The following is an 8,677-nucleotide window of genomic DNA, read 5'->3' on the forward strand; positions in this document are numbered from 1 at the left end:
ACGACTTTCCTTAATTTTACATGCAACGCCAAAACAAATTATCACTGTCACAACAGAATATATTACCACATGCATTTGTAATATGTAATGAGTTGGTGATTGTTATTGAGATTTCTTTTTTCTTCTCGTGCCAGGAGAGATGGCACTGCGCAGCTGACTGTATCTTTGGAATGTTTTGTGCGCAACGAAGGACCACGCAGGCCCCACTTCGGCCTCGATTCACGTCTTGCTTGTGTATAATATCGAATGAAACAAAGTTCTCGACAAGCCAGCGTTATCCCCATTCTTCTTGCACTTTCTCGAAAAAATTAGTGGACGTCAAAGAACGGGTAGGTTACGTGTTCGTCAGGATGGTGCAAAATTCACGATGACTCGAACAGCCCTTCTCCGCACGATCACGTGAGTCCCAAAGGGTGCATTGATACACCGCTAGAGGAACACGCTTGCATGTTTTCTTTTCGTTCTTAAGTTAGCGCGTCATGAAAACATTTTCGCAGATGACACATTTGCTTCTTTATTGGCGACGCATTCGAGGGAACTTGCAAAAAATATTTTCGTTCCAGGCGGACCACCAATGCACAGGGGCTGTCATGCACAGGGGCTTTTTATGCAGTGTGTTCGGCAACACTACATATTCTTTAGTCACATGTCATTTCATTTTGTGACACTCTCCTTGAAAAATAACAATATTTAGATATGCTACTAGTGCAGCTAGATGTAACATTTTTGTGACATGCGATTCCTTCGCTGTTTATATTCAGGTCCAAGCCCGAAGACCGCTCCTTCAATCAAGAAGAGCCAAGCAAAAAAGAAGATACGAAATTTAACGAAGTCGACAACACGGGCGAAATTGCAACGAGCCCATCTACGTTCCTTTGCTCGGCTCTCATTTTATTCATTTCATTTGCTGGCCTAACACTTTGTTGATCTTTCTGCACTTCGTTTGTTTGCCTGTTTGGTTGTTTGATTTCCCACACAAGCAATGCAGTGACGTGTACTATGTTTATCACTATCGTGTTCAGCAAGAACTCTGGTAGGTGAGTTGCGATCTTAAAAAGTAATTGTTGCGTTCCTCCAAATCAAGGAGATAATACTTATAGAAATGTTCGCAAAGCGACCGGCCGCACCAGTGCGTCAAGGGAGGAAATGAACGCTAATAAAAGAATTTAAAGGCACAGATAAAAACCTTTGAAAGCCTGAATAGCTTGCTGAGAGAAATGGTGAGTTTTTTATTACTATTGAACTCTTCGAATTCAGTTCTATTGTTGCTTGTCGCGATGCATTAGACGGCGGGATAAATCGCTTCTATGTCCCAACTCAAAGAGCAATGTTTTGACCTCAAGGCTATAATAAGATCATATTTGTAAGCTGTTGTTCAAGCATTACTGAATTTATAAAATGCATACAAGCGACGCTGTCAGCGAAAAAAAAAATTTACTCACCATCCCAGCGCTACGAAAGTGAATGTCCAGAGAAGCTGTTGAAAACCACCACTACAACTGCTGAGGGGGGTATGAGATACTTTATTGCTTTAGAGTAATGATAGTAATGCTAATTTAAAGTAATGATAGTAGTGGGAGTAATGGTAATGACAGCCAGCCGCCGCTGGCCGTGTTGGCGTTTTTTTTTTTTTTTTCCTTTTGCCGCTGCTAGTATTTACGCTGCTCCTCGGGAGTCTTAACTATGCGTTTCCTACCCATAGCGGTGTTGCAACAACAACAAAAATAGTTGTTAGGCTGGTCCTTTTATACACGTAATACTATTGAAGTCAGCCCCCACGTCGCAAGCTGCCGTCGCCACGGCAGCTTGCACAACAGTAATCTTTACCGGGAAACGTATGCCGGGAACGCTACATGCTTCGCGTTGTTGTCAGGAGTGCCTTATCAATTATGTGGTTCGGATGCTTGTTTTGTGCTTGTTCGTTATTGAAATGAATGCTGTTACGTACGTTGTATGCGTGATTCCAAAGAATGTATGCACTTCGCGTTTCACTTTGCGGAAAGCTTACAGCCTGCTTCACCTCGCCCGCGGGTCGTCCTGGTATAGAACTACCTCCGTGATCGGCCCACATTTTTGCTAATGGGAGACGACGACGGCATTTTTGCTAATGGGAGACGACGACGAAGTGCTTCTTTTGTGGAACACAACCTGCCCGTCTCTCTGCTTTTCTGGACTTTTCACTGGTTTTGTGGGGCCTGCCGCCCCACATCTCGCGGTGATGGCTGTGCAACCTCCCGAGGCCCCGCCCGGTTCCGGTTCATCAACGGGAATCGCTTCGAGGAAGCGCGGAAATACATCTAGCGACAGCGAGGATACTGAACTGTACTCCGCATCTGCTGACGAGTCATCGCAAGACGGCTTTGAACCTGTCTTGCACCGTAAAGCCAAGCGAAGGATCGTCAATGCATCTTCGGTGTCAAGTTCGTTCACCGTAAAAACTGCACCTCAACGATGGCCTCATACCGTCCTGTTTGTGCCAGAGCACTCGACAGACAATCTGCGCGTCCTCAACAGGCAAGCACTGTCTTTGTTTCTTGAGAACACTGTACCAAACGAGATCAAGGATGTGAGGATAAACACGCGGAAAAACGTCTTAGCCGTCGACGTGATGACCACGAGTGCGCTGAGCCCTCTGCAGCGTATAACGCAGCTGGGCAACATAAGGGTTCGATCCATTGTCCCAGCGGATGGTACCATCATTGCAGGAGTCATTTATGACATTGACATTGAGATCCCTGACACAGACCTTCCAGTGCTCATAAAACCAGCAAGTGAGAGCAACGTTATTGTGCACGTTGGCCGTCTTGGCAAGACACGTTGTGTGAAATTAACGTTCAAGGGTGATTGCCTTCCTTCCTACGTGAAGGTTGGCCACTTCCGCCACCCGGTTCGGCCATTCGTTCCAAAACCGCTGCAATGTTATAACTGCCAGAGGATCGGCCATGTGAAGGGCGTTTGCACGAATTCAGCCACATGTCCCCGATGCGCCGAGCCACACTCAGAACAAAACTGTAATGCGACTGTTTTGAAGTGCCCTAACTGTCAAGGCGCTCACAGTGCTTCATCCAAAGACTGCCCGAAGATTAGGAAGGAATGTTCTGTGCTCAAACAAATGGTACGGGACAGTTCCACCCACAAGGAGGCCGCTGAAGCAGTGCGACGTAGACGCCGCCGCCGCCGACGGTCCTCACGTAGGACTGCGCCAGCTTCGAAAAATGCGTTACCTCTTCAAGTAACAAAGTCACCTGCAGTTCCCAGCGCAGCAAACGCTGACACAGGACGGCAGAAAACTACGAGACGTCTCTCTACAGATGAATGGCCACCGCTTCCAAGTACACGACCTATTGATACGCAGCAGCAAGTGCCACATCCAGTACAGCAAGCTGCTCCATCGGATGAGGTGCGACATACAGATCAGCAAGTGGTATCGCTACTGCGATCCTTAATGAATGCCATTCGCGTGTTGCTGAGCAACATGCACACAACGTCAGCCAAAAGTGCACTGCAAGTACTGGACACACTAAGTCCGGTGCTGGCAGCCCTTGAGTAAATCATGGCTCACCAGCAGCTGTCTTTTCGAGAGGAGGTCCGAAAAGCAGCAATCTTCCAGTGGAATGCCCGGGGACTACGATCGCGCATCGCCGATTTCCGACGGTTCGTGTACGCCAACAGGTTTCCCATCATCATCATCTGTGAGCCGAATTTATCGAACTCAATCAGGCTATCCGGCTATGAATCATTTATGTCATCAACTAGTGGTGAAAAAAGCAAGGTTATGGTGTTTATTCGCCGTGACCTCACTTACATTCTTCAACCTGTGCCACCTCATGACGATAACCAATACGTATGCTTAACAGTAAAGAAGAAAAGACTTACCGTCACTGTTGTTGGTGCGTACCTATCACCATCAAGTAGATTTGACTCCAAAAGATTACGAGATATCCTGTCAGCAACGCCTGATCCATGGATTATCATCGGGGACTTCAACGCACATCATACAATCTGGGGAAGTACGAAAATCAACGCGAAAGGCAGAGCCTTGGTATCATTCGCCTCCGACAGCGAGCTCTGGGTTTTAAATGACGGCAGTCCTACTTTTTTACGCGGCTGCACATACAGCAGCTGTCTTGACTTGGCCTTCGTATCACGAAGTCTCGTCAGGCGTACAGGATGGTTTACGGACATTGAAACGCACGGGAGTGACCATATTCCCACATATGTCAAGATCAGAGGACTGTCGTCGTCGAAATCAAGTGATACCATCCGAAGAGTGGACTGGCCCAAATTCCAGGCTGTTATTGAAGACCAATGTCAAGGTAATTTATTACATAATTTGGAAGAAATAATCAAAACCACAGTGCAAGACAGTACACGTACTCTAATGCGCTCTTCGAAATTCACTGAATTTGACGTAGAATTAGAGCGACTTCGAGCTATACGGCGACGTGCCGAACGTAGATACCGACGCACGAAGTCAATGGACGATCTACGGACCGCTAGACGCCTACAAAAGAAGATCCAGCGCCGGTTAGATAAGCTAGAGTCACAACGCTGGACTGCTTTCTGTGAATCGTTGGACCCTCGCAAGCCCCTATCGCACTTATGGAGGACGGTGCGAGGGCTCAGGACGCCACCCGTACAACAGTCTCCATTCAAGGCTCTGGCCCTCTTCCAACAACGACCAGATATTGAGGTCGCAGAAGACTTCTGTGCCAGATTATCCGGGCAGCACACAGCTTCCAACAACTTATCACGTTTCATCAGCTTCCCGGCACCACGTGACCCCCGCATGGATCTTCCATTTTCAATCCATGAACTCAAGGCGGCGCTAGCTTTGTGCAGACACACGTCGTCACCCGGACCTGACGGAATTTCTTACAGAGCTCTGTGTCATCTCGGTGAGCGGGCGAGGAGTGTTCTTCTTGAAATCTATAATGAATCCTGGCGAGCTGGCACACTTCCCACAAGCTGGAAGACTAGTCGCATAGTTCCGCTACTGAAGGCTGGAAAGTCTCCGTTGGAACTTTCTTCGTATCGCCCGATTGCATTGGCGAGCTGCGTGGGAAAAGTGATGGAGCGGATGATCCTCGGACGCTTGGAGTGGTACTTGGAATACCACAACGTCTACCCAGATGCCATGGCAGGATTCCGACGCGGCCGCTCGTCGATTGATAATGTCGTCGACCTGGTTACCTATGTTCAGCACCAAAAAGGGTGTAAACGTCTGTGCGCTTCTTTGTTCCTCGACGTCAGAGGTGCGTACGACAACGTTACACATGAATCCATCCTCGCCGCTCTCGAAGAGATAGGCCTCGGTGGTCGGATGTTCCGATGGATTCATAGCTATCTCTCTATGCGATCTTTCTTTGTGAGCACCGAGGACGGCCGCACTTCTTTGCATTACACCTACTGTGGCGTCCCCCAAGGTGGCGTACTGAGCCCTACGTTGTTTAACCTTACGCTGATTGGTCTCCTTCATCACCTTCCAAACACAGTTAAATTATCAATGTACGCGGACGACATATGCGTTTGGGCGTCCGGAGTGACACGCCTACAGCTGCGTGCCAGGCTCCAAAAAGCTGCCACTCAGACTGCACACTATCTCCGAAATCAAGGCCTGGAGATTTCATCTGACAAATGTGCACTTGTGGCATTTACGCGTAAGCCTATGACGCATTACAGTGTGTTAATCAATGGTCAGATGATACCATTTGTACGGTCATATAAATTCCTGGGTGTCATTATTGACAGAGACGTTTCATGGAGCCCCCATGTATTGTACATGAAAAAACGGTTGACAGGCGTCTGTCACCTTTTGAAATTCTTCGCTGGAAAGACCTGGGGAATGTCGACAAGCGCTATGCTTCGATTATATAGAGTACTTTTTCTTGGCTTCTTGCGGTACAGCTTGCCAGCATTGACTAACGCAAGTACAACAAGCCTACGTACCATACAAAGTGTGCAGGCCCAGGCGCTGCGGATTTGTCTAGGTCTTCCTCGAAGTGCGTCAACGGCGGCAACTATTGCAATCGCCAGAGACCACCTCATAAAGACCCACATCGCAGTTGAAGCAATACGAATGCACGTAAGGCACCTTGCACGGACTCCTTGCCACCATCTAGCCTCTCTACCTGCGGAGAGACCACACGCCTCGTTCTGCCGAATGATATCCGCACATCGTGAGGCTATACCATCTTGCTTCACACCTGCCGCGAGACCTTCCACTCCTCCTTGGTGCCTCATTCAGCCAACGATCATCCTGACAGTACCTGGCGTCCGGAAAAAAGCAGATATGTCATCGCCGGCTCTTAAACAGCTTACCTTACTCCTATTATATGAAAAGTACCGGAATTACACCCACATATACACCGACGGTTCCGTCTTGCAGAACAGCTCTACCGCCGCTGTCGTTATCCCAGAAAAAGCCACCACTATCAAGATGAAAACATCTCACTTGACAACGTCAACGGCAGCAGAACTGGCAGCGCTTCGAGTCGCACTACATTTTATTAATGATGAACCAGCACACAAATGGTCCGTTTTCTGCGACTCGAAGACGGCACTGCAGAGTTTACTGTCAGCCTTACGGCGCGGTCCACAGGAACAGCTGGTTTTCGAAATCACAGAGGCCATACATCACCTGACTGAAAAAGGACACGAAATAATCTTTCAGTGGCTGCCAAGTCACTGTGGAATTATTGGCAATGAACGTGCCGATCAAGCTGCTCGTTTAGCTCATGAACAAGACAACCGCCTATCGATCCCGCTGTCTAGGACAGATGCTGCAAGGATGCTCCGCCTGCTTGCACGCCAATGCACTTCATCAGACTGGAATAAACCACATTTTATGCACGCCCGATTATACACCTTGGATCCAACCTTAAGCCTTAGACTTCCAACAAGACTTCCCCGAAGAGATGCGACCCTTCTGTGTAGGCTATGGTTGGGCGTCGCGTTCACCAATGCCTACGCGTTCCGCATAGGGATGGCCGACAGTGCAGCATGTGACAATTGTGGAGACGCGGAAACGATTCGTCATGTTCTTTGTGAGTGCCCACAATACAGTGTGCAGAGACAATCGCTCTCCGTCGTGCTGAACCAGTTGGATGACCAGCCGTTATCGGAAGAAACAATTCTGCAACATCGACGCGACTCAACATCGCATCAGAAGGCCGTGCAAGCGCTCCTGCGGTTCCTGAAGTCCACTGGCCTGTGTGAACGTCTGTGACTGGAACGCCTCCTTTGTTACCAATGCCTGTGTTTTTTTTTTTCTGTTTTTTTTTCGCTCTCTCTCTCTCTCTCTTTGCACTCTCTCCAACCCCTTTATCCCCCACCCCAGTGTAGGGTAGCAAACCGGAAACTGACTTCTGGTTAACCTCCCTGCCTTTCCTCTCTCGCTTGCTCTCTCTCTATGGTGGTTGACCACTTTATTTACAGCTTGCCGTATTTACCCACTAACGAAAACAGAGACGGATGCGATAAATGCTTGCTTAAGAAAATCATGCAAGATCACCCTACAAATTCCGCCATGAGCCTCAATCGAAAAACTCATATGTCTCTCGGTATCCATAATACATTCGAGGAACTGGCAGAAGCTCAACTGATAACCCAAAGAAACAGACTCGCACAAACGACCATGGGTAGGAAACTTCTTGGCATACTCGGGTATCGCGAGCTGCTATAAAAACCCAACCAAGCTAAACCCATGCCCACAAGAATCAGAAACAACATCAAAGTGACGCCCATACCCAGAAATATGGACCCAACTCCACGGGCAGGCAGAAAGAGAAGCCAGAGCTGCATACATTGAGAAAACTTATGGAGACCCCCGCTTCGTGGACGCGGCAAGATACCCAGGCAGGCAGAAAAGAACGGTAGCTGCCATCACTGACTACTTGGGCAGAGAAATCACTAGCGCCTCCACTCACAACACCACCACCGCGGAAGCAAAAGAAATCGCCATAACTCTAGCTATCAAAGCGACTGAACTAAACCAGAAAAAAATAAACATCCTTCTTCTTTCTGGTGTTTTACGTGCCTATCTCTCTCACAAGTGGCATGCAGAAGCTACCTTAGGGGACGAATATGCACCGCAGCCTATAGGATTATACGAAGTATAAAACCCCGAGCCAAATTTCATCTTTTATGGGTACCCAGTCATGAGGGAATCAGGGGAAACGAAGAGGCTGACAGAGTAGCTCGTGCGCATATTACACACCGCGAGTACTCACAGGACACCTCTGACGATCTCATCCCGATTGACCAGAATTACTCTACAATTTTAAACTATCACTGAAGGAACTGAACGAAACTACCATCCCCACATAAGAATCTCAGTAGGGAAGAACAGCTTATGTGGAGAAAGCTGCAAACCTATACATATAACAACCTGCACATACTCCATAAAATTCATCCATAAAGATATACGGACAAATGCCCATGGTGCGGGGGCACGCCAACCCTAGACCACATTTCATGGGCATGCACGGCATATACACAAAAGATAAACACAGAAATGATAGAGCACACACAATGGGAGGCGGCGCTGTCCAGTTCACAGGCTTTAACGTAAAAACATTTTTGTCAGCACTGGTCCTGGCTGTCGTCAGATCCCGGATGTTAAGCACCATAAGGCTCGGTCAGCCCTTGTGAAGCTGACCACTTGATAAAGCTGTGA

Source organism: Dermacentor silvarum, chromosome 3, assembly GCF_013339745.2.
Source record: "Dermacentor silvarum isolate Dsil-2018 chromosome 3, BIME_Dsil_1.4, whole genome shotgun sequence".
Lineage (NCBI taxonomy): Eukaryota > Metazoa > Arthropoda > Arachnida > Ixodida > Ixodidae > Dermacentor > Dermacentor silvarum.